Below are 24,910 nucleotides of genomic sequence, written 5' to 3'. Positions count from 1 at the left end.
AGCAGTGGTATACTTGGTTTTTGCTATTTTAAAACATTAACTGTGTAATGTAAGTTTTTTAAAAAACCATTCACAGAAGACCACTTTTACCGTCTGCAGTAAACTTGCTTTTTAAATCATAATACAATAATCATTGGTGGAAACGAACTTGCCACCCTGCTAAGAAAAAGTCAACAGGATGCAACAACTTACCAAGCGTTAAAATAAAATGCTCTCAGTCCATTCTTACTTTATACCAAACATGTCGTGGAGCCACAGATGCAATAAGGACCTCACAGAGTTGTGTGTTGCATCATAAATTTTATAAGGCCTTCTGTTCTGGAGAATTGCTCATTTAAAGAGCTGCCCCCCTTCCCCAAAGGGACAATACCCAGATACTACATGCTTTGGAAATACCGATGCATTTATTTTTAATCCTAACCCAAGCAGCGTTAGCAGGATGAAAGGCAGACCACACGGGAGAACTAATTAAGCATCTCCAGCCAGACAGAGCTGTTTTGTTCCTTTGCTTGTTGTTGGTTTGGCTGGTCTTCCTTTGCTGCCGCAATGTTTATTTCTGCGTGTGCGATCCATCTATTCAAGCACGACTGCAAAGGACACATCAACATTTTTTTGTGTAGCAATGACAGTGGGACAGCAGAAACAACAGGTTTTACTCCCAGAGAACTTGCTAATTCCGTCTCATCAGAACCCGCCAGATAAAGCTGCAGGGGTCAGAAAGATCCCTGCTCCATCAGGGCAAACTAACACCATGTTCAGATGCCCAGCTGCCACGCTCGTTTGCTCAGACCTGGCAGAGCCCAGCTGTACTCATGTACAAGGATTGAGAGACCATAACCAAAGCAATACACCTCAACCACCTGATATTACCACAAACAAAGCATGCTGCTTCTCTCAACTTGCTAGAGGCTCCTGAAAGATGTTCTCAGCTTTTAAAGAAAGAAATCTGAGAGTCCAACCATCCCGCACACCTGGAGCCCGTGCTGCTTCCTGCTTTTTTCTCCAGCACTCCTCACGTCCTACCTCCAGAAGCCAACCTCAACCAGGCAGAAGAGATTTAACCTTGGCACAAGCTGCAGCGACAGCCAGCAGCTTTATCTTGGTAAAAGCATTTGTCACCCACAGACTGGCCAGAGGAGAAGAAAAGTGACCTCTGAGTAGCAGACGTGCTGCTGCCAGGGAATAGCTGCAGTGCAGAAACTGCTATTTTGGTCACCATTTGTCTGCAGCCCCTGTGGTTGTTCAGCAGCTGAACTGGAGGTGCCAGAGACAGAAGCTGCCTCTTCCTCTCTGTGCTACTATCTCCTGCTGACCCACTTGGCCTGTCTGCCCTCTCTGTTCCCAACAACACTACAGCTTCTTCCCTGCCTCCTCAACTGGACGTTTCCAGCCCAAGCACATCCCACAGAGGAGTCCCTCTTAGGAACTGGGTACTGCGTGCAGGGACAGGAAAGGACAATTCCTCATGTTATGGAAAGCTGCACTGCTAGCTCTGCACATCCCCTGGTGTTTCCCCAAGAAAGAACATCAGCAGCGAGTGAAGTGGGCCAGAGCAAGGTGTGAACGCCTGCGGTGCTCTCTCTGTTGCACTCAGCCAATGCCAGACCTCTGGCTGATGGCTGCAGTCACCCCACAGCCAGCTGCCCTCAGCACATCTGATCTTTGGCACCAGTTTCCATTCGTGAGGCTCCGTCTTCACACAGAAGGCAGCAATAATAGTCCCCTGCAGGCTCCTCTCTTCGAGGCAGAAGAAAGGCATGTCTCTCCTCGTACCTCATTATCTCCTTAATCACCCTAGCAGCCCTCCACTGGACTCATTCCAGTGCATATCGATGTCCTTCCTATGCTGGGGAACCTGAAATTGGACAGAATATTCCAGATGTAAGCTCGCAGACTCAGCTGTGATTCTACAGATGACCTGCCTGAAGGGTGGGTTGTATGCTCCAGCTAAAAACAACGCACATAATAAGATAGGAAAGCACTAGAATTCTGCTTTTTACAGAAACAGAAGAGTGAAGTTCACGAAAATCAGTGAAGTAAGTTAGGGTATCTGTTCTGCATCGTTTCTGGCAAACCTCCGCTCCTGGAACAGAATATCCTGTTTTGGAAATTCCTACCAAGAAAAAAAAAAAAAACAGCCTAATGGAACTTCCCTAAGCAACTCGAAGTTGAACCCGAGTGAAAGGCAAAACCCTCACCAAGTCCTGGAAACCAACGTGAGTCTCTGTGCAGCAACCGCATTTATGGGGCTAAGGAAGATGCTCTAGTGGCACGTGATGCTCTCAGCTAACCAGAAGCCTGGAAGATGAACCTTTTTCAACTGTCTCTGATCCCTCACTTTTTAAGTGACTGCAGTCCTCTTAAAAAATGGTGAAGCACTCAGTTGCTGCCAGCAAGCATCTGCTGTGTGAGGGCAAGTCAAGTCTAAGTGCAGAGAAGGCCCAGCAACACGAGAGGGGACAGAGGCTAGCACGCATCCCCAGCCTGCCAGCAGGAGCTACACGACCCTTCAAGCTGCGAGGCACCACTGGTTTATGTCAGCAGAGATTGCCCTTGGCTGCCACCTCAAACACGTAACCCTGGTGAGCGCAGTGCCCTGGAAGGGCCGAGGACTGAATGGTCACACATCTCAAATGGAAAGGGGTGACTTGCTCCCCAGTAATTTATTAAGTTATCGATCAAAAAACGTGCTGATTCCTTAAACGTTACATCTCCATCTTTGGGGCTAGATGAATAATGCCAGAATGATTCAAACAGCAAAAGAACCACCAAGATGTGTTATTTACAGGGAGTTGTTTCGGCACCTCCACATCCCAGGGCAGCACCTCCAGGCCTGTCTGTGCACAGCAGGACAGCATCTCCAACGTTGCACTCATGCTGCACATTCACTAGTGCAGCTCCTGTGCTTCCAGGACTTTCCATCCAGCGTTCAGAAACACGTAACGATGTCTTTTCGAAACAAAACCACCAATTAACTCTCCATATTAAAGGGAGGCATTTGTTTTTCCTTCAGGAAACTGCACTCAACATGCCTGACACTACTGCTGGTTTGCCAAACAAAACACTTGGACTTACAGGGAGAATTACTGCAAAGCAGGCTGGAATGACATCTTGGAGATCACTCCGGTTTTGTGCCAGACATTTCTCCTCGAGACGCAGGAGAAGGGAGGGCCGTCCCCCACAGACTCACCATGAAGGCACAGCTTCTCACAGCAAACTGCTCCTCTTCCAGGGACTTGAGTGGAAGCAGAAAGATTCTGCTGTGCAGATCAGGACCTGCATCCACAAACGGACGTGGTCACAGAGTGCCTGTGTGACTAAGAAGCCAGCTCCACTAGAAGCCAGTGGCATGCAGGGACAGAGCCTGCAGTGTGTATGTGTCCCTGGCGAGGCAGGTGGGTGCATGCAGGACTTACCCCCACCCAGGCACCTCCCAGCACTCCCAATATCAGCTCAACCCTGTGCACATCGGGACTATTTGCAACTACATCAAGTTGCAACACCGTAAAAAACCCTAGCCCCAGAAATCACCAATGAACTTTAAGAAGTTCTACACAAAAAGCAAGATTTCTACAGAATTGCATTTCTCCTTTTAAGTTCGCAGTTCTCATCACAGAGATCCAGCCCCAGATGACAGACTGCTAGGAATTTTTTTAATCTCACTCTAAATATAACTTTTTTTTTTTTAATGATGTGGTTAAAGAAATCTACTCTCAGGAGAATATATCTGAAGCCAGCTTCCAACCCTAAATAATTTTAACTGCCGAGTTATTATTATCCTATAATCCCTAAAAATACGGAAGGTCTTCATGATACGGTCTTCACTGCAGAAAAATAGTTCTGGAATTTCTAAGCACACTCAATACATTTTTCAGTCGACATCAGATGCTAACGTAGCTCCAATTGCCATTTTCCTGCAGTTGCATACTCTCCTTTGTCAGAAGAATACTTACTTCCCCAGGAGCAAACAAAAACCTCCCGTGACAGGTGGTTTTCACCACTATAACCACCTGATCCAGGAGACAAGCCAGGGCTTTTCTATTTTTAGGCACTAAATCAACTTGCACTAAACAGAGCTCTTGTCTCCTCAAACCGCAAAACCTACTGCTGCAGAGCACTGACTTTCATCCTGATAGTGCAGATGAGAAATGGGGGACAAAATAAAAGGAGGCATTGGAAGCTGATTAGATAATCTGAACACAATGCAAATGCACTGAAGGCAAATTTACAGAGCATTAGGAAAAGTTAATTGAGCAAAAAGCTCACACATGCTCTCCCTATTAAAATGAAAAAGGTGCCTATGGCCACTAGGGCTCTTTTCCTCTTTCGTGAGCTGAAATGGTGACAGTTTTTGGAGACACACTGTCGCCCCCTGTTCAAGGCCTAAAGGCCTTCATCTCCTCTGGTCTCATGCCACCCCCAGCCGTACCACCACGCAGGCACTCTGCTTCCCCTCCAGCAGAGGGCCTCGGGTCCCCTGGGACATCTCAGGGGCTGCTGGAGACTCAGGGATTTAGCCAGGGGTCCACCCCACGCAGCCCCCTGCAGCCACCCACCCGGGCAGGGAGCTCCTCAACTGGGAAGCCTTCTCCTGGGCGTTACATACAAGGGGACGCCAAGCACACAGCAGCAAGCCCCGGGGAGCTGCGTGCACGCTGCCTTCTGATTTACCGGGACTGCGTACACAAAAATAAAATAAAAACCAGGATTTGTGTTCATCTCACAGAGGCATGCATTAGATCCTTTTGAACACAGTCTTACAAGTTTTGGCCCCATGTCCGTATCTGCAAACATATGGAAGGCAACAGATCAGTCCATGTAAGAAACAAATGTTTGTAGTCATTTTCTTTGAGAACCTTCGTTTTTCAGACTAACAGGAAAGATCCTGTGCTCAGGCTGCTCAACCTGAGCTGCACAAATGGCAGCCTGCACCACTGAGGCATACATACAAACTTACTGCAACACAGAGCAGTATTTGTGTTTTGGAAGAAAAATGACTAACAAAAAAACTCTTGCAGCATTAACTATAAAGGGAAGAGCAAGGAGAATGCTGGAAACTGGGAGGATGCTGGAAACTGGGAGCAAAGCACATTTTCTACAAGGCACTGTATCAGCACAGTTATTCTGACCCACGGACATATTTGTGTCATATTAAGAAGTTATTGCCTGCCAGGACTTCAGGGAGAATTTGAAGATAATCATTTTTTCCCCTCCCTACTGAGCGCTGAGATTTCTGGCCTAGCTGCCCCTGCAGAAGGTCGGATGCGAGGCCGTTACATACCCGCACGTCCTGCAGAAGGAGGTTGCTGCTCTCAGAAGGCAGCTGGGAGCCCCAGCTGTACCTCACTTCCACTAGCTGCTTCACAAAGCGTTCTCACTAGAGAATGTCTTCTGAAAAAATACACACACACTTGGATTAAGTAAATTACGAGGAGTTCATTTGGCATTCCACAATCCCCACGGGACTCCGAGACCAATCTCCCTGGTGTTTCATCTACAGTAACTTGAGAGTTCACGTTCTAAGACCTGTGGCCTGCAAGGAAGATCCCAGGACAAATCTCGAGTATGTTTTTTGCCCCACTGACTCCAAAGCACCACTAGGCCAATTACAGCAAACAAGATTTAGCAGTCCAGTACTGGTGCCAGTGATTAGCAGAACAAGCTGGTTTTGTTGCCGTGATGAAAGCTCTACGGCGAACAGCTCCCAGCTGCGAGCACTCTCAGGGTGGGCATGCACAAAGAGGCAAAGCCAAACGTGTCCTTCTGTTCATGTTCCACTCTGCTGAAGCCACTACACAATTTATCTCCCCACTGCAACAGATCTATCTCAACAATTTATCTCCCCACTGCAGGAGAACCTTCTAGATTCACACGTATTTAGCTATAGTAAACAACGTGCCCTCTTTTCCACTTCAGGCTGGAGGTTTTTTGTTTTTCTTCTTCCCTCAGCCCCTTCCTTTGCTTGCCAGGAACTCCGTTTGCCATCATTACTTCATGTAACATTGCCCAAGCCCTGCAGCATCTCAGAGCTCTGCAACAGCCAAACACTCGTTTTACAGAGTGCACTTGACAACAAGATTAAGAAAAACTACAAAGCATCTTTAAAAGTCCATCTCGTATCAGCGCAGCAAAAGTGCAAGTGCTTCACGACAGACGAAAGGAGAGCAAGCCAGACAGCCCTGAGAGCCCAGCCAGCCCTAAACCTCTTCTGCTGTGCTTCTTCCCGAATGAGTAGCCCCTGAGGAGTGCCTCCACCTTCAGGCTATGCTGGGCACTCTCAGGTAGCCACAAAGTGACTGTCAATGCTCTTTTAAGGAACTCACCTGCATATCGCTTACATAAGCATCATAATTCATTTCCGTAAGGAGGTCTGAATGAAAAGCACCTTCAGATTTGGTTACAATAAAGAAAACAGTCTATCAGGCTTGTCAGCGTACTGTTCTAAAGCAAATGATGCGTGTAAACTGGTGACAAGCATCCCTCCCATGCTGCAGTCTGTAGCAGATGTAAACGTAAGTGTGAAGATTAATTTCTCATCTACTAAGAGAACTGAAGTTTCATCAAGAATGATTTTAGCCCAACAATTCTCCCTCTATCAAGAAGTGACGTGATTACAAAAAGCTTTTGAATTGCTTTCTTAAAGAAAATGATAGATGCTCATGCTAATTTTCAAGTTTTGCAGCCTAAATAAAAGAGATCATAACAAAAAATATTCAGTTTAGCAGTGAAGGGATGCAACCTGAATCCTGTAACACAGAATACCTGAACGCTCTTCTCAGTGCAACCACGAGTATGAGTAATTCTGCTGGAAACTGTGAGGAGGTGATAAATGACTCGCCGAGTTCTCCAACTGGTTTTCTGTACACATGCTCCAGTTGACAGAACACAACTTACATAACTAGGACAAGACAATTGAGCAGTGAAGTCAGAGGAAATGCCATTTCTGCCTTTAGCCAACATGCTCATGTGGCATTTACATTCTCAGAGAATCATCAGGAAAGTTTGTTCCTTTTTTCTTCCTTGAGAACAGAAGTGCAAGTGTTTGTAAGAATTGAGAACACCACCTTTCTTCTCCACCCACATGAACTTGGCAGCACGTCCCAGCATTTTGTGATGTCAGCGCTGAAAAACCTGCATTACATTGCTGCAGGGCCTCTGGGAAAATAAAAACAATCAAACCATACACTGATTTAAGACCTGCCCTTTTCTCCTCTGTGTGCCCTGCACTCAAAGAGAGACTTGTTGGTTCCCCTAATGAGTCTGGCCCCAATTCAGCTGCTGATTGGAGCTGGCTCGTGGGATTCAAGTTTCTGATGTGCATTGATGAAAGTTTATGAATCAGGAGGTCAGGACGGTCACCTGGGCAGTGCACGGTGCTATCGGCAGCACCGCTGGGAACAGCATTAGGGCTTTAAGACCCTATGCTGAGAGCAACACTCTTCAGCTCAAAACCTGTAAAGAAGGCAACGAGATGACCCAGAGATCCCTGCACGACAGAGGAGATGCCAAGTGCCATTTGCCCAGAAGAAGGCAGCCTCCTTCTGCCTCGGAAGTAATGCAGGAAGCCAGAAGCAGGGGACTGGGAACAGGTAAGTTCATAAGAACAGGTGAGTTTTACCCCAAAGGCCTGAAAGGTCTAAGGACAATGCCACAGCAGGGTATGCACTGTCCGAAGGGCAACAAAGGGAATAATCATGCTGTTAAGCACATAATCATGCTTTAGTTGCTAATCCTGCAACATAGCCTACAAGCAGACTCCTCCTCACCCCTAGTGAAGTCACCGGGACCTCACATGCCTGCATTGATTAGCCACAGATAGCCTGGCTTTTGCTAGAGGACTAGGGCTTCAAACCACCAGTGTAAAAAAACAAAAACAAAAACAAAAACAAAACAAAAAAACACCAACAGAAACTCATTTTGGCTTTCATAAGCAAATGCCAAAATTAAATTCTAATGCAGTAAACTAGAGATTAATTAATGGCCAACAACTAATTCAGGCAGATTTCACTTATACCCAAAGAGCAGCCTGGTTGGGCAGCATTTGAGCAGGTGACCCTCCACTGACACATCACGATCCATAAAGCCTGCTGGCTATTTTACTGGAAAATAGCTGTCACACTCATAACAAGCTATCCAGACTCTACCGTCTGGTCCCAACTGTTGCACCATCAAGTCCGCAGCACACTACATACAGCAAGAGTAATTAGAAATATCAGCTCTCTTTAAAACAATGTGGTTAGGCTCAACTAGCACAAGTTGATTTCTCTCTGCTACTTCAGTGTACAGGAAAGCAATACAAACGCTTACCTTTACATATGCACTTACATTCATGGCCCAAACAGGTGGGAGACCTCCCTCCTCCTCCCCAAAAGTCACTGTCCCAAGTTACATGCAGCAACTGGCAAGCGATGCTCTGAGGGATCTGCTTTCCCCCTCCGAAGAGAGGAAATGCTGTTACACAGCCCTCAGCTCCCAGGGAATCTCATCATAAATCCCAGACATCAACAATTAAGACAACATCTTTAGCAAGGTCTATATGCTGCTCATAGGGCGTTCTGGAAAACTATAGCAAATTTATTCATTGAATCTGTTGGAAATAGTAAAGACGAAGAAAAAAAACTGCAAATCCCTAACAACCTCATCCAAGTCTTTATTGTCCTTCCCCCGGGTTTGTGGAGAAACAAAGAGCTATGAGCAGGTTAAAAAATAGCTGCAGTACTGACTTTACCAACCAAAAGTAAAGCACACTTGATTTCTTCTGAGGGTCCCAGATAACAAACGTCTGCGAGTCAAAGATTCCATTGGTGAGGATTCTTATTCCACAACAGACAGTCTGCCCTCGGAAGCTTTTTCAATGCAAGACGCTATTTAACAATTCACGGCTTTTTCCACTGAATCTAACCCAACCCAGATCATGTATCATCGCTTTGCCACCCTTTAGCCCTTCGCTCCAATTGGATTCATACTAAGATGCCAGGGCCCTCGCTGAAGTCCTCCACAGCAGCTGCCTTCCCTTCCTTCAGATGAGTGCAGTGCTTGCCAAGCACCTTACAACCGCAGCCCTTCCTCCAGTGCAGAGGGAACAGACCATGGAGCCTTCCCCCTCCCGGAGCAACAAACAAAACCTCTTTCTGCCTACTAAGGTCCTTGGAGTTACAGCTTGTAGCACCAAAAATGCTACCATGCCACAGAGGGACAGGAGCAAGGGGCATAATTACCAAAAACTACAGCCACCCAGGTGTCAGCATGGCAATTTGGGGGCAAAACAGGAAACAAGTGAGATGAGTTAACAGCTGTTTTCTTGTCAGTGGGTTATCAAGATGGTTACCAGATGAATGTTCGTATTTCAACACAGATGCTATCCTTTAGATCTCAGAGTTTTCCACGGGACAGACTACATACACATTTGTACATACCACGTTCGACAGATTACCCAAATATTTTCTCTCCAACAACTTAATCCCTTTGGTACAATACTAAGTGATTCCAGGAGTCATTACTGTCATAGGAAAAGTTTCCTATTTATGGTCCTTCTGGACGTGGAAGAGCTATTGCCGTAGCATGGGAAGGCGGGACGCAGTTAGTCATGCACATGCCTCAGCAGCACACTGGCTGAAGCAGCACTGATGACTGCAGGTGAAAGGTGTTTCACTTGGAAACTGCCCAGGTGACAGCCCTCACGTGTGGGCAGTAACGGCCCTATTGCTGGCACTTCTATTTGGCACTCTCCGAGTATTCAACCCCAGTGTATGTGGGTACCAAGTTCCATTCAGCCCCATGGTTATGTGTGTGCATACATACATATGCTTGCAAGAACGAGGCTGTAAAATGGGAAGTTCGCTGAGAATTAATAAAAGGCACCTACACTGAGCAGCACGGGAAAGCCGTGGGGAACTTCAGAGGGATGCAGCTCAGCTCTGTAAGAAATCCTGACGCCCTCAGCACTCTAGAAGGAAAAAAAAAAATCTTTCTGCAGAATTTTTGGTAACTAACAGATCGCATTGGGGAACGGGGATAATTCTCTAATAAGGGACAGGTGTTAACTTAAAACTTTGACAGAAATGCAGTCATTCCTACAAAATTCTGTCAGATTCAGGATTAGGCTCTTGTGGAAAGTTCCCTATATACCAGTCTCATCCCCAAAATAATAAAAAAAGAAATCCTGAATATACAAGATTTAAAGCAGACCTTTATATGACTCCAGCAGATCACAGAAAGTATCACGGCTATTTGCTTAGATAAATGACATATTCATCAATAAGTGACAGCATTAGCCCAGCCAGGCATTTTCCAGTTATCTTAAATGACATTTTATGAACATGCACTTCTCCATCTGACAAGCAGCACGGCTTTACCAATTGTCACCATAGAAATCTAAATGGCAAAACCAAAATTAAACCACAGCCTTTTTAGAATGGAAAAAAAAAATCTGCTTTATTTTCTTCTTCAGTGTTTAAAGCGGTTTAACGTGTTAAGCTAGATAACGTGAAAAAAAATGCTGTTTTAAAATACTGCTCTAACATTATCCATGCCTCTTAGCCTTCAAAGTTAAACATTGGTGTACAAGAACATTTTTACATCAAACACACCACCACTTCACAGCACTGTTAAGAAGCCAGGCTGGAAGGAGTCTCTCTCCATTTTGAAACTGTAGGCTGGCCCTAACAACAAAACTCAGACAATTTTGAGTACAAGTTTGTACTCAAAAGTTTGTACAAGTTTGTACTTTGGGTACGAGTTTGGAGTCTTGAGACTTGGAGTCTTGGAGTCTTGAGAATAGTCTTGGACTATTCTACCATTAACATCCCATACATGATTACATCACAGAACTTACAGGGGGGAAAATGTACAGAAACAAGGAAAGGGAGCTGCACACCTATCAGGCTGATATCCCAAAGTTGTCAGACACACACAGAGCTTTAAGCACCTCTACACAGACGTGCAGCACTCCCGACAGTGTGAAAGTAGGTGCCAAAAACCTAATAGAGAAAAGTGACAAACACTGCAGACAGCTTCCAGCTGGGAACAAACCCAGCCTGCTCCTGCAGGCCCGTTCCAGCCACAGCTCAGCTCCCACTCTCCCTACCACTTCATACGTGTACATGCTCAGGCTTCCTGCCCCACAATTAGCTCAAAACCCCCTGACCAAAACCACATTATTGTGCCTGGTTTTCTGCTTCCTATGTCCCTGCAAAGTATGCCCCTTAGAGGACTGGCTTGAGGTTTGCTCTTTCAAGTCCCCATTTTGATTCCACAAATCCCATACAAGCTGTATGGCACAGGATGCACACCAGCAGCTCCTGCTTGTTGTTAGTATCAGTGTTAGTGGAGCAGTAATTCACATTTAAAGTCTTCACCAGTTTTACTCAAATTACCAGCAGATCTGGTGGGGTAAAAGCACAAGCTCTCTGCTCTTTGTCACAACTTCCCCGAGCCAGGGAGCACCATCACAGCATGCAGCTGCTCCTCGCCTCCTCCTCCATTACTGCTCCAACATCTCTTTGCTATTAAAAAACACACACCCTCCAAGGGCTGAAGCTGCCTGCATGAGACACTGTCTCAAGGAAGTGCCCTAATTATGCCTCTCTCATAATTTACATTTTTATTTCAGCTTCAAAACAGCTGGGCTCCTCTCTGGAGAAAAACAACAGCAGCACAGTAAATCCTCTGGGCACATTCTCCCTGTTCTTCTTTCCAAGATGCTGCTGTGGGACTTTATACAGGTTGAAGACAGAATCAATCCACAAAAACAAACAAACAAACAAAACAAAACAACAACAACAAAAAAAGGAAATTCAAACCCCTCTGGATAACAAACTGTTAATGTAAAGATTGTCCAACCTGGGGCAGTAGCTTTCAAGAACTGAGATTTATTTTTCCTGTCCCATGGCTAAAATAAGAAATGCCATGTAGTCTTCCAGATTCACAGAGATTAGAAAAAGAAAAGACTTACTGGACGACTTGATCCACCCTTTCATGACAGAGTTGTTCCATATTCACGTGGCCACACCGTATCATGTGGTAGGGTGTTACTGGCTCATCTTTAAAAAAATATACTCAACACTTCCATTGCGTAATGCGAGTTACCTTGTCTTTAACAGCGATCTCAGCTGCAGCACCAACCCCACTGGTAGAAACCTGAGAACTGAAATTATATTCAAAACGTGGATTTTGAGTCACATCACTCAGAACTCACTGCAGGAAATTCACAACATGCCGCAATATAAGCAGCAACAGCTAACTAAAGTGGTATTTGAATGGTAAATGCTTTCGAGTTGTGCTGAGCGAGTTTTAAAATGGAAGAGACAAGATCTATTGTCTGCAAAGAAGATGCTCAGGGAATACAGTGGACAAATGCCAGCAATACTCTTGTTACTCCAGCGGCAGCACGAGAACGGAAGCAATGAACAACACTCGAGCTTCCTGCAGATGCTCCAAAGCGTCTGTAAGGAAGGCAATGACATCTCGCACAGCCACAGGACTACCAAAGTTTGTGCCTGGCTTCTTGTACCCACGACCTACCTAGAGCCCTTTCCGCACAGGGAAGGGCTCCATCAGCCCCAGCCAGAGCCCGAAGACGAGGGCCACAGAGTCCCAGAAACGGCTCCCATCTTCCAGCCCTGCAGCGAGGCAGCCAAAACCCACCCACACATCCCAGTCCTGCCGTGCCTCTTCTACCTGCCCGCGTGGGCAGGCAGTACGGGGGCTGTAGGAGGGCACAGAAGAGGTGTGTTAGCACAACTGAAACAAAACTACACGAGTTTGCCCTTTCTGAATTGCAGGCACGCCGAAGGGGAAATACAAAACACAACACAGACCAAACAGGAGTGTAAGACACCGAGCGAGGCTTCTGTAAATCACAGAGCAAAACACACAGTCCTGCCCCTCTAATGGCCTGAGCAGCCTGCAGCCCTTCTGTGCTGCTCCTGGAACTATTCAGAAAGCCCCAAAGCCAGCTGCCCCGGGGCAGCAGAATAATACCAGCTCCACATCGCTGTCCCCAGCCCACCTGCCACCACCCCGGGCTGCTTTGTGCCCCACCACAGCTCTTGTGGGCTCTTTTGTGGGGCACCTGCAGAACACCACACAAGCCCGAACATTTCAAGTAGCTCTAAATCAGCTCCCAGCTCGGCTCTTTGTCCTCTAAAAATAACTTCGGTTTAATTGCAACCGGCCACAATTTTCTAATTCTCAGTGACCCCAAACCTCTAAATCTATTACCCGGAGACAGCCAGGGTAATCCCTAATGAAGGTGTGGGCACGACGCAGCGTGCTAGGGGCCATCTGGCTGCCAGGTGTTTCCTGGCTTAGCTTTTCCTCGCAGCATACATCCCTCCTCTAATTCTAAGGCAGGCAATTTCCACCTCGGGACACCCCTCCATTAAAGACACAACACAAGCAAGGGCTTTCTTGCAAGCAGGTTGCTTTTCTGCCTGCAGCAGAAAGCCTGGAAGGGCTGCTTTTTACCACACACGCCTCCCTGTGACTACCAGCAAAAGACGGCACCGAGCGTATTTCTGCCCGTCAGCAGGAAGGGAGCCAAGTACATTCCCAGGGTAGCCCCGCATCTTCTGCCCTTCACTTAAAACCAAAAAAACATTAATTAAAAAAATGGGGCAGTGTTTGAGAACTAACAGAACTATTCATGCAAAGAGGTGACTGAAAAAGCACGGGACGAGCTTGTCAGCTGGTGTAGTTTGACATCTTTCAAGGAGCAAAACAGCCTATGCAGGGAGGGTAGATCCCGGCTTTTAGTTTCAAAAGGGGGCATCAACTTCCCTGAAGCCCCTGTCTTTTGGGCAAGCAAAGCCTTCCAGCTCCCGGACACAAACGCCAGGGCTCTGCAGCATTTTTGAGCAGCGGGCTGGCAGGGAGCAAGCCCTTTTTGCACAGTGCTGGGGCTGCCCTGGCTCCACTTCCCCAGCTGCCTTCCCACAGGGTCAGGCGAGGACCAGGTGCCGTGGGAGCAGGCAGGGCAGGACCCCCAAGGCTCAGCTGAGATAAGCCCGGGCTGCCAAGAGACCTCGTCCCAGGCTGCTCCTGGTTCCCACTGGCTGACAGGCCAGAGGGGACCCTGCTGCTGCGCTGATGTTTGGGGGGCACAGAGCATCTCCTGAGTTTTGCTACAGCAAAGAGAAAAGGCCTGCGGACTGCTTCCAGCACACAGAAAGGGACGCAGGGCTGGGGAGCTCTAGAAAGTCAGCCTCAATGCTCCAGCTGTCCTCAGGATAAAAAAAAAAAAAAAACAGCAGTTACTGGAGGAGCAACGCCACATCTCAAAACAGGATCCAGTGGGGGAATATCACAGGTTCTTCTTCCATAGTTTCATCTACTTACTTGGGAAGTGAACCCACTTTTTTTAATCATGGGCTTATTTATGCGGAGCTCTGCCCGGAGCTGTTTCAATGTAAACCAAGCGACTGAACTGAAAAGCAACAAACAGAGAGACAGGCACACTTAAAGGCAGCCAGAGCTGCACTACAAGGGGAAATAGCTCAGCTCCACTGCCAGTTTTGAAGCATTTTCAAACTCAGCTGTGAAGCAAATCCAGCATGGAAAGGGCAATATTAACAAGTGACTACAGACACAGCACCTTTAGTCTTGAGGCACACTTGCTTGGTCATTTGACTGTTTGCATATTTTAATCTCTTTTATAGCAGAAACTTTCTGTATAAAAATTATTTTTGCAAGCCTCAAGACATTCTTCGGGGAGCTACTCATCTGCCTGGTGACACACCGTGGGGCAGGGCTTGTCTACTAATGCAGGAGGACGACGCTTCCATCTCGATCATGCCTTGCCTGCAGGTAAGGGCAGCGGAGCAGGCAGTAGGTATGCCAGGCTTTCCAACTGCAAACACACGAGGGGAACAGAGCCCAAAAGAAAGTTGTATTTGGATCATGTTTGGATGGGGAGAAGAGGGGAGCATGTGGAGACAGCTGCTTCTTTGTATCTATTGTACAACAGTCTGTCCAGAAGTCCTGGGCAGGCAAATTCTGTTCCTACTGTTGCATCAACTCTGAAAATAAACCCAACAGCTACAGCTGAAACTAGTCTCCACACCAAGTTTTTCAAAGAAAAATGTAATGCATGCATCAGACCTCGCTTTTTGCCTCTTAAATACACGCGTAGATCACTCCCCCGCCAGAAGAAAGCTGGTATTTCACTCACCTTTCCTCTCCCTCAGGCACGTGAGGCAAAACTGCCAAAACACTGCCAGACGAGAGAGAGAAAAACCACACTGCATCTCAAGTAGCAGTTCTCCAAGGGAAGCGCAGACAGGTGCCTACACGATGCACGCCATGGTTTGGTGTTTATCTAAAGTGGTGGCTCCACTGGAAGCACAAGTGTATCATAAAATCCTCCTGCCCATTCCAGGACAGCAGCAGATCACTTACCCATCACACACTGGGTAAGCATTGCCACCGATGCCGATCTTGCACTAGCTTAAAATGCAAAAGAAAACCCCACCCTCTTCAGAAAAATCTTGCTGTGAGATAGAAAACAAATTAGAAACAAAAATGTCTCAGATCTCCCCCAAAAGACTGGAACTTCAAAACTGAAATTCATGTGAGAATGGCAGGGCAAGAGGGGCAAACCCATCGCCTGGTGCTGACCAGGAAGGTATTTCAGACAAACGACCCATCACACCAGCTCTGCACTAACTGTAGCTCCATACCCTGAGGTATGGAAACCATTGGGTTTGCCCAATATTATTTCCCAAATTCTTATTCCCTCTGCCTGCTTGTAATAGACTGTAAAATAAATTTAGTCCTGAAACACTTAATTTGAAGTGTAAACAAGTAACTTACTCTAAGTACTACCACCAGCACGATGCTGTCCCAGCACCTGAAGCAAACAGAAGGTGCGACCCCACCCAAAAAAGAAGCATCGGCCCTGTCACAGTCATCAGTATTTCTATCTGCTGGCTCAGGATTAGCAAATCAAATCGACCTGTCAAAACAGGAAGGTGCTCACTCCACAGCAAGCAAACTGCTGCTGTCAGCCTCTTGCAGCAGTCAGTCACAAAGGCTGCTCTCCCGTCAGTAGCGTACACATCCACTGGTGCTGCAGGGCAACAAGCAGGGTCACGTTCACAGGAGGATTTCACAGCAAGATTTTGTGACTGACCTAAGCAGCCCTGGAACCAACACACTCCGAAAGGTAGGAGCAACAGACTGATACTTCGCCAGCAGGCAGTGCACAGACCTGGGAACACTGCTCTAAGCCCCTTGGCTAGCACTGACTCGGTTCGGGGCTGCTGACCTCCCCAGGCTTTGGGCACAGCATCGCTCCCGCAGGCGCTCCTTGGCTGGCAGCGCCTTAATTTGAGTTCCCAATCTGGGCTTCCGAGATGACTTAGTCCAGCCAAACCAGAGAGCTGAAAAGCACCGTGATTACACATCTAGCAACATGGGTGGCACCTGCACGAGTCATCCCTCATCCAGAAGAGGGCAAAACAGACAGGAGGGCTGCAGAGGTGGGTGAGCAGAGCAGCCTGCCTACCTCCTGCCAGCGATAATCCCGGGCAGGGCTGGCCCCTCCAGCCAGGTCACACGCGGGTCCAATCCCCAGACATCCAAACAAACACACACCGCCACCCAGGCACGTGCAGGATCAGTGTAATAGAGCTGCTGTAAAGGTGATCAGGTGTGCTCTTAACTCGAGGGTGATGGCAGCCATTAATACATTAAAGCTCTGCAACATATTATTAATTCCACTTACTGCTAACGTTGGATGACAACGAGAAGGGAAAACCTGCCTGAAACCAGCTTTCACACCAACAGAAATAGCGTTGTACTAGAGGTAACTGCAAGCAAATGCAGCTTGACCACAGGTATTTTTTCCCCCATGCGTTCCATGAAAAGAAGTTCTCGATTCTTCACACTGAAATACACTTTTAATATTTTTTTAGTTTACATGTTGCAATCCAAGTACTGACACCATTTTAAGCGACACTAGTAGCATGCCATTTAAGTGATCTAACTGAAGGATTGTAAATATTAGCTATAAATCACTGCTGCTAATTTTGGCAGCCCGTTAAATTATAGATCTTGTCACATTATCAAATGCCTCGCACTCAGCATCTCAGCCATAGATTTATTATCTGCTCTAACAGATAGCACTGGGTAACATGAAATGCTTACGTTCAATATTTTGCTAAGTCTAATTCAAAAACACAAGCAGCTCTCTGTACCCTGAAAAGCTTCACTTTGCGGAACACCACGGCCTGAAAGCCCTTATTTACCCTGCTCCATCCCTCGCTCTTTGGAATGAATCATGTTATTAACTGCTCCCCCCCACAGAAAGAGGGTTGTTTGGTTTTCTTCTTCTTCTTTTTTTTTTTTTTTTTTAATTACTCTCGTGTGTGTCTGCCAACTTTCCCTTTACCATTCCACAAAATATGTATATTTTCTCTCTCCAAACCAGAAGAAATATTCAGTTTCCTTCCTCCTGGTTTATGTGTTTCTCCATCATTTTCCCAGAGGAAATTTTTTGAATGGGGCATCTAATCAATCACGGGAGAAAGAAGGGGGAGGCGCTAGGGACAAAAACACCTAGCTTGTCACTGTCCTTCCTAACATGCCAAGCCTCTCCACCAGGCCTGTTCTGGACTCCCTGGCAGGCAGAGCCCAGCTCCCCAGCATATCCTGAGCACACTGACAGCCTGGGAGAGCATCCTGAGGGCCAAACTCTGCTCTCCTCGTACCACTGCAAACTGAGAGCAGCTCTGATCCAAGCCTGGAGGAGCTTACTCAATCCATGCAGAAATCTCTCTCCGCACCTGCGAGCAGTTACACCTTCTGGTTCTGTCCATTCAGCTGGAAAATAACCCTCCCTCCTAGTCTCGGGGCTGTCTTCCACAGGTTTGGGAATACAGGTGCAGGGAAGGGACAGCAGGGTAACTGGGGGGAAGGAAGCAGCACGGGACTGGCACACCCAGCTGCAGCTCTGTCCACCCCACACAGGGTGGGATGTGAATCACTAAGCAGCCCCTGAGGAGCGAGCTGTACTACCCTGTTCCCTCAGGAACCTTTCAGCTACACACCTGTGCCTCTCCTCCCGAAGCCCCTGGATGTTTTCCTCAGCCTTCTTGAATGATTTCTAATTGCTGGGGGAAATAAAAGCTGGTATTGAGCTCAGCATGACTCAAGCGAAGCAGGCAAATGCCTAACTCTGTGAACACAGACTTGCTGCAAACAGGAGCAGCAGCAGCCTGCCCACCACACCCTGCGATACAACCCCTGAGCAGCAGCCTGAGACACCTGAAAAGCATGTCAGGCCCCGGCAAACAGGGATCCCTCAGTGAGAGGCACGATGACTGCGCACGTCCAGCTGCTGTTGATCAAGCTCCAGTCCCAGTAGCTCAAACAAAGGGAGCAGCCCTGCTTTCTGAGTGATCCCACATGGCGGGTACCCAAACACATCTTACCTGATCACGTGGAAGCAGATGAAAGAACGAGGCAGGGGCTTTTGGAGGCTGGGGGTCTCTTTGTCCCACAGTCAGCCAGGGGACAAGTGAGTCAGGTTGACCTTTGCATGCATGGGATAAGAGTGCTCAGAGTCACGGTGCTGCAGTGCACAGCCCCGGGCCCAGAGCCCTGACACAGCCCCCATTGGGGGGATCAGATCTTCCTGCCCTGCCCTGGTGGTCACAGCAAGGTTGCTGCAGCAAACAGAACAGCTTGGCACAGGAAGAGCTGGTAGCAAACACAAGCCCCGCAGCATAAGGATTCAGATCCAGATCTGAACCCTCAAAATTCAGGGATTTTGAACGTGGAATTTCAGCCCATTTCACAGCAGAGAGCAAACAGGCCTGCCTCACAGCCCCCATTAGTTTCTGAGCCTCCCCGAGGTTATGGGGGCCCTTACTCTCAAGGCACAGCACCTTGCACTTGCCTGCATGGGCTTAGCAACTTATTGCAAATAGCTTCCACAGAATGTGAGGGGAGGAAAAAAAAGAGACTGAGCTCCACCTGAAAGGCAGCTGGGCTTCCTTCGGACACAGCCTGGACAAGGCTGCAGTTGAGTTGTGCGGGGAGGAGGCCAAGCAGCACAGATCTGCTCTCCCAGGCAGCAGGTCTGGGTTTCTGGCCCAGCCGTAAAGCACCCAGGTCACTTTTGAAGGTCTTCAGCACTTCTGCTGTTCATCTCAGGATCAAGTTTGGCCTGGGGCCAGAAGTTTCAAAAGCACAAAGCTACCTCTGCTCTGAGCTCCTGTAATATCCCTGCCCTACGTTCATGTTTTGAGGCGTTTTCTCACCTCGTTCATCAAAACTGCACCTGAGATCAGAAGCTCAAGAAAAGAGGCGAGTTTCAGGGGGTGAGGCAGCCGCTCTACCCGACAATGCATGTTCCTCAAAACAGAGCTGACAGCCTCTAGTTTTAAACCAGAAACCAGCTCCTATCATTCTGTCCAGAAAATAAAGTGAAAACATAGGGCTGATTGAATCAATAGGTCTTGTAATTAAATGCTGCCAAGTTAGCTGACATGATTGGCCTACTGTGTTGGTTTTTTTAATATTGTTCATCCAGAGGTTGCATACGCATTAAATACAGCTAATTTTGCAAACAGATACTGGAAATTTGATTTAAACCTCCCTCAGGGGTAGCAATGACATGTTTCACCAACAGAATAGCAAGTTTTCATAGACTCAACTCACTGGAAGCTGCTGAGACCTAACTGCATTAGGGCGAGGCAGTGCTGCTATCAGGAATCTCCTCCTAATTCTTCCCAGTGGGGCTCGACCAACAGGAGGCAAGGAATATTCCTCAGCTCCCTGTATCCAGAAGCATCAATTGCAAATGAAGGAGGAGAATTCACCAGAAGAGCTGAATTCAACCTACAGATCACCAACCCAAGAATTCCCAGGTATAAACAGATTATTCCCCTCGGGTGGAGAAGTATCCCACATTTTCAGTAACAAGGAGACAGAGCTGAAAAGGGAATTAGCTCTTTCCAGATGGTGCAAGTCAGGTGCGGGTTCAATGAAGTCAATGCAGTTACACTGATTTTCTCTACCTAACACCCCTGGTAATAACAGGGTCAGCATCTTCCTCATACAAACACACATGCGTATTTTGTCTGGAAGACAGCCATCATGTGCTAAAATAAACAAATACTTACTACACCACATAAAATTAGAAAACCAACATGTTTTGAAGCATTAGAAGAGAAACCACGTACCATAATTTTGGTCATGACTCGACCAGTGCTGACCTGCCTCACTGATTAGAGGAAACAAAGATTTGGTAAATCTTTACATTACCAAGGTTGCCAAAGCCTCCTATTTTCACCACAACTCCTTTTGAATTAGCCCCCTAACAAAGACACTGGATACTGCATACAAACACCCACACTGGCACTGCTGCCTCGTTAGCATTTTGAATGATTGTGACAGGCCCCACCTCCCCAATCAAGACAAAAGAGCAAAGCTAAGTTTCATCTGCTGTAGGGAAAAACACTGGTGAGTGTAAAACCATAAGGAGCAACTGCATTAGCTCATCTTTCTCCCTAATAAAGCAGCAAACAATTAAAGTAAAATGGGTCAATCAAGACCTCAAATCTGCTTAGCAGCTAGCACTGTTGACCCATGTGGCCACAGCAACCCAAATTAACCCCCTGGATGCATCAGGCTTCTTCTAACACCTAGAAAGTAATTACAAATGCCACATTGAATGTCCTTCTGAAACACTCTCCTACAGCTTAGCAGCATAACCAGTGATTAAATCTACCCCCGAAAGAAAAGCTTTTTCCTCTGCTGAGGCAGATGGCTTAAGAAACCACCTTTGTTTCCATCAGTGTCCCTCTGAATCAGCTCCACCCTGTGGAAATCAGTCTTTTTTTTTTTTTTTTTTGTTCATTTGTTTGTTTTCTTAGGTGCTAAAATACACTACAGAATACAGAAGTGCTGCTAATAAGCACACCCATACATGAAGCAAAAAGAAAAGGAAACCCATACTGTCCCTCGGCGTGTTTGGGGAAGGATAAGCAGTCCAGTCATTTCAAGGAACATTGCTCACTTCTGTGCTATCTCCAGAAGTCCTCAGCACCACCAAACATCACCAGGGGTTTTCCACAACTGAGCCCGTGTACCCTGAATTCAGACTCTCTCTTTTCAGCAGAACAGCTAAAAACATGCTTTACTTCAAAGCATGCTTACGGCTCACTTTCAAGAGCACTTAAGGATATGTTTAAACAACTGAATAAATCCAGATGGACCAAAGCAAGCATCTTTGAGTCCTAGGGAACAATTGTACATATGAACACACACATCATTTTACTCCCTAATCAAGTACACACATGGAGTTTAAAGCAGCACACAAATGCAACACCCAGCTCGCCAGCTAATTCAGTTCAGGAGGTACCTTGGGAAGTCACCTAGTCCCGAGGCCCCAGCATATCGCAGTTATCCAAATTTCTGTCACTGCCAGTACCTGGTACTGTAGGGAAAAAGAGGTCTGTACTCAGGGTGTTGGAGCATCCCACAGGTTAGAGAGCAGTACTGCTATCAGAGCTTGCCTTTTAGTTTTTCCTCCCTTAAGCTAGCTGCCACTTGTCTTATCGCGGCATATCAGATTGCAGATCTGACAGATGCTGCAGCTGCAGTACAAGTTCTCTCAGGACCTTCCAAGTTTGCAGAGCTTGTAGCAATAAAAAGGCAGCTTTTTGAAAGCCATTATCATACAGTCCTCGCAAGTCTTTTTGACTTCTCACCCCTTTAAAAAAAACAAACCCATCACTCACATATGTATGTGAAATGCCACATTTGAGGGTGACTGCTGAAACAGTCCAGCAGAGCGTGCAGTGGGCCTCACCCATCCATTTCTGTGTTTAGGTATTTCTAGCACTTTCCACAGCTCAGCCAACTGCTCACCAAGAACGGGGCCAGGAACGGCTTTGGTGTCAGTACGCAGAGCAAATGTTTCCTCTCATGAAGCCAGGTATATGGCTTAGCAAACACTAACTCATACAGAAAGCAGCATGACGCAGGCTGAAAGGAAGGCACACTTCCGAAAAAATGACGAGCATAAAGGGAATTCATAACCCAGACTGCAGCAATTAATTTAGGGACTACTGTGATCACTCATGCCCAGGCACAAGACCTCAGGGGTCAGTCACTAAACGACGACTATTTTTGTTATTGTCAGAATATATTTAAAGAGCACAGCTAAGTGGGCACTGACATAACGCGCCATAAAAATTACATCAGATCCCTAAATCCAGGGTTCAGATGCTGCTTTACGTAACAAACTGTGTTACAGGCTCAATGAACTGCCCTCCGCATTCAAAGTGGGCTAAAATTCTCCACAGAACAACAGTGACTTTTTACTCTGGGGATGCCAGCCCTCTGGCTTCTCTCAAACACCAAAGGCAATCTGCAATACGGGTGCAACAAAGTGCAAAGTGCTGTTAACCAAACCCTGTCCCTTGGTAGAAAAGGAGATGAAAAGAAGGAACTTGCACTACTGCACCTGACTGCTGAAATCACCTTTCTTCCCGGAGCCCTGCTGCATGAGGGCTCGCTCGTGTGCTTTATTTGTGCTCTGTGGATGCTCGCACTGAGCCAAAGGGGTGCAGTGTGCTGGTGTAGCTCATCTGAAAGCTCCACAGGGTTGGGGCCTGAGTGCCATGAGACTCGGTACCGCATCTAGTTTGGGGTCCTGCCCACTGCCAAGTGCATCGTTTTGCAAACAGGAGAAATAAAATGTGCAGTGAGGAAGTCAGGGGTTCCTAAACCTAGGTGCTACAGTAGCGAGTTTGAGGTTTGCCGTACATCTTATGTTTTGGAAACATTCACAGCAGAAATAGACACCTATCCAGACCGAACAGGACTGCCTCTGTGCTAACTGAAGGGAGTTTCTACCACACACAGGGGAGATGCCCGTTTTCTTTGTTAGTGATTCACTCCTTCGTGATCTGTGAAATCATGGCAGGGGCAATTTCACTAGGTAATGCTCTCTCAGCACATTCTCCCTCGCTTCTCAGCAAGGGCTGAGATGCTGTAATCACGTCATCCAGCAGGGTGGGAAGGGAGAGAAGCTATAGCAAACAAATACATCCTGCAGCTGAACCTCTTCTTGGGTGCATCGGTTCTGACATCTCACGTCTAGACATCCCCGCAAGTCTAAACCAGCACGGGTGGAAAGAAACAGGCTCTTTCACAAGGAGAAAACAAAGGTTTGCGGAGGAAGGGGGAGAGGCAGAACAGAAAGGATACGTGCTTCACCCTGGTGAGGAGGAACCTGTCAAAACAAAAGGGGCAGGTTTGCTGCACCGGGAGCAGCACAGATGCTGGACAGCAAACGATTTATTTGAGAAAGGACAGAGAAAGGTTCCTTGTCGCAGCCACAAAGGCTTGACGGATCGTGGAAAGGGCTGACAGAAGCCTAGAATAAGTAAGGCTTACAGAATATGCATGTATACCTCGCCTTCTAATGCAGGGTTTTATGTTAATGACCGCTCCTGTGTGAAAGCCTGCTATTTTATATCAGGAAGAAGCCTACATGAAACGCAGAGAATATCTTTATTCAGAGGAAACCTGAAAGCTGCAGCTTAGCATAGGGAAATGCATTACAGTCGTATCTCAAACCCCAAAAGCAGCTCTGCCGGCATGCGGCACACCCCCTTCTTTCCCAAAGCTGCTTCACAAAGCACGTCTCAGCCAAGCGGCAGGTGGCAATTAGCGTCTCAGACGCGATAGGCGACAAATTGGGGCGCGCAGCCTTGGTTTGGGGAGCACACCCCGCGTACCCCACCGGCACTCACCGCACCTGCGGCACCTCCAGCGGGGCGCGCTCCGCAGCGTTTTTTCCTCACAAAAAAAGGCTTTGTTCACCGTCACCCCCCCCCCAAAGCACCGCTGCCTCCTCTCTGTGGCAGAGCCAGTCAACGCAGGGAATAATTCTTCTGTCTGTTTGCTTCCCCGGTGCAAATTGCAAGGGGGAAATCGCCCCCTCCCCACACACCCACACACACACACCTCGCTCCCCCCCTCCTCGTCTCAGCCTCCTTTGTTCAGCCTCGCAGATCCCCTCAGAGGGGCTTAGGGCGGGCGGGAGGGGACGCCAGGCTCCGTCCTTCGCCGGCTTTTTCGCTCTGGAGATGCTCGAAACCCTGCGGGCTCGAAACCCTGCGGGCAACCCTCCTACGAGGGGCAAAAGGCGCGTGAGGGGCAGCGGGCACCCCCCGCTTCCCTCAAGCGGGGCTGCGGGGGCGCCAACTCCGCGTCCTGTCAGCGCCTGCCCCGCGCCCCCACCGGCCCCCAACGGCCCCCAACGGTCCCCAACGGCCCCCAACGGCCCCCAACGGCCCCTTACCTGAGCGCCACAGCGGCCGCCGGCACTGGGACGCCGAGGGGCTGAGAGAGGAGGCGCCGCCGCCTCAGCCCGCCCCGCCGCTCTCGGGGCTGTCGCCGGGCCGCGAAGCCCCGCGGCCCGCCCCCCGCTCCGCCCCGGCCCCGTTCCCGGCCCCGTTCCCGGCCCCGGCCCCGCTCCCCCAGGGCCCCCCGGCGGTGGCGGAGGTGGCGCTGGAGGTGCTGGAGGTGGTGGTGGTGGCGGCGGGGCCGGCCCCTCGCTGCCCGCCCCGCCCCGCCCCTCGCCCGCCGCCCGCAGCGGCCCCTGCATTGCGGAGGGGCCCGGGCGCCGCGCGAAATGGCGGGGCCGCCTCTGAGGCAGCGCCCCCGCCGCGGGACGAGATGGCCCCGAAGGTCCCGCACCTCGGGGGCTCGCAGTGATGCTCCAGCAGCTTTCCCTTTCCTTCTTGCCTTCCCTTCCCTTCCCGGAGGCGGCTCGGTGACAGGGGTACGGCACCGTGTGGTGGCAGAGCCCCCAGCCGCTCCCCACACGGAGCTCGGCAGCAGAAAGTACCCCTTCATCACCCACCCGCTTCCCAAACTCATCGCACCTCCT

At 48.3% G+C, this 24,910-nt stretch overlaps 1 protein-coding gene across 20 annotated transcripts in view; it reads right to left on the bottom strand.

The window, feature by feature from the left end:
* The window catches only part of MAP2 (microtubule associated protein 2), a 175,858-nt gene extending 151,454 nt beyond the window's left edge, over window positions 1-24,404 (bottom strand). For 9 of the 20 annotated variants that reach the window (XM_032190451.1, XM_032190448.1, XM_032190452.1 and 6 more), the window contains exon 1: window positions 24,320-24,403. The gene's annotated coding sequence lies outside the window, so the exon portion shown is untranslated. Of the gene's footprint in view, window positions 1-24,319 lie in introns of all 20 variants that reach the window. The other 11 variants (XM_032190461.1, XM_032190463.1, XM_032190462.1 and 8 more) reach the window with 3 other exon arrangements.
* Between the last annotated feature and the right edge of the window lie 506 nt (window positions 24,405-24,910).

This window comes from Aythya fuligula, chromosome 6 (genome assembly GCF_009819795.1).
Source record: "Aythya fuligula isolate bAytFul2 chromosome 6, bAytFul2.pri, whole genome shotgun sequence".
Lineage (NCBI taxonomy): Eukaryota > Metazoa > Chordata > Aves > Anseriformes > Anatidae > Aythya > Aythya fuligula.
The sequence above is the reverse complement of the archived record's forward strand: the minus strand, read 5'-3'. Positions and strand labels throughout refer to the sequence as shown.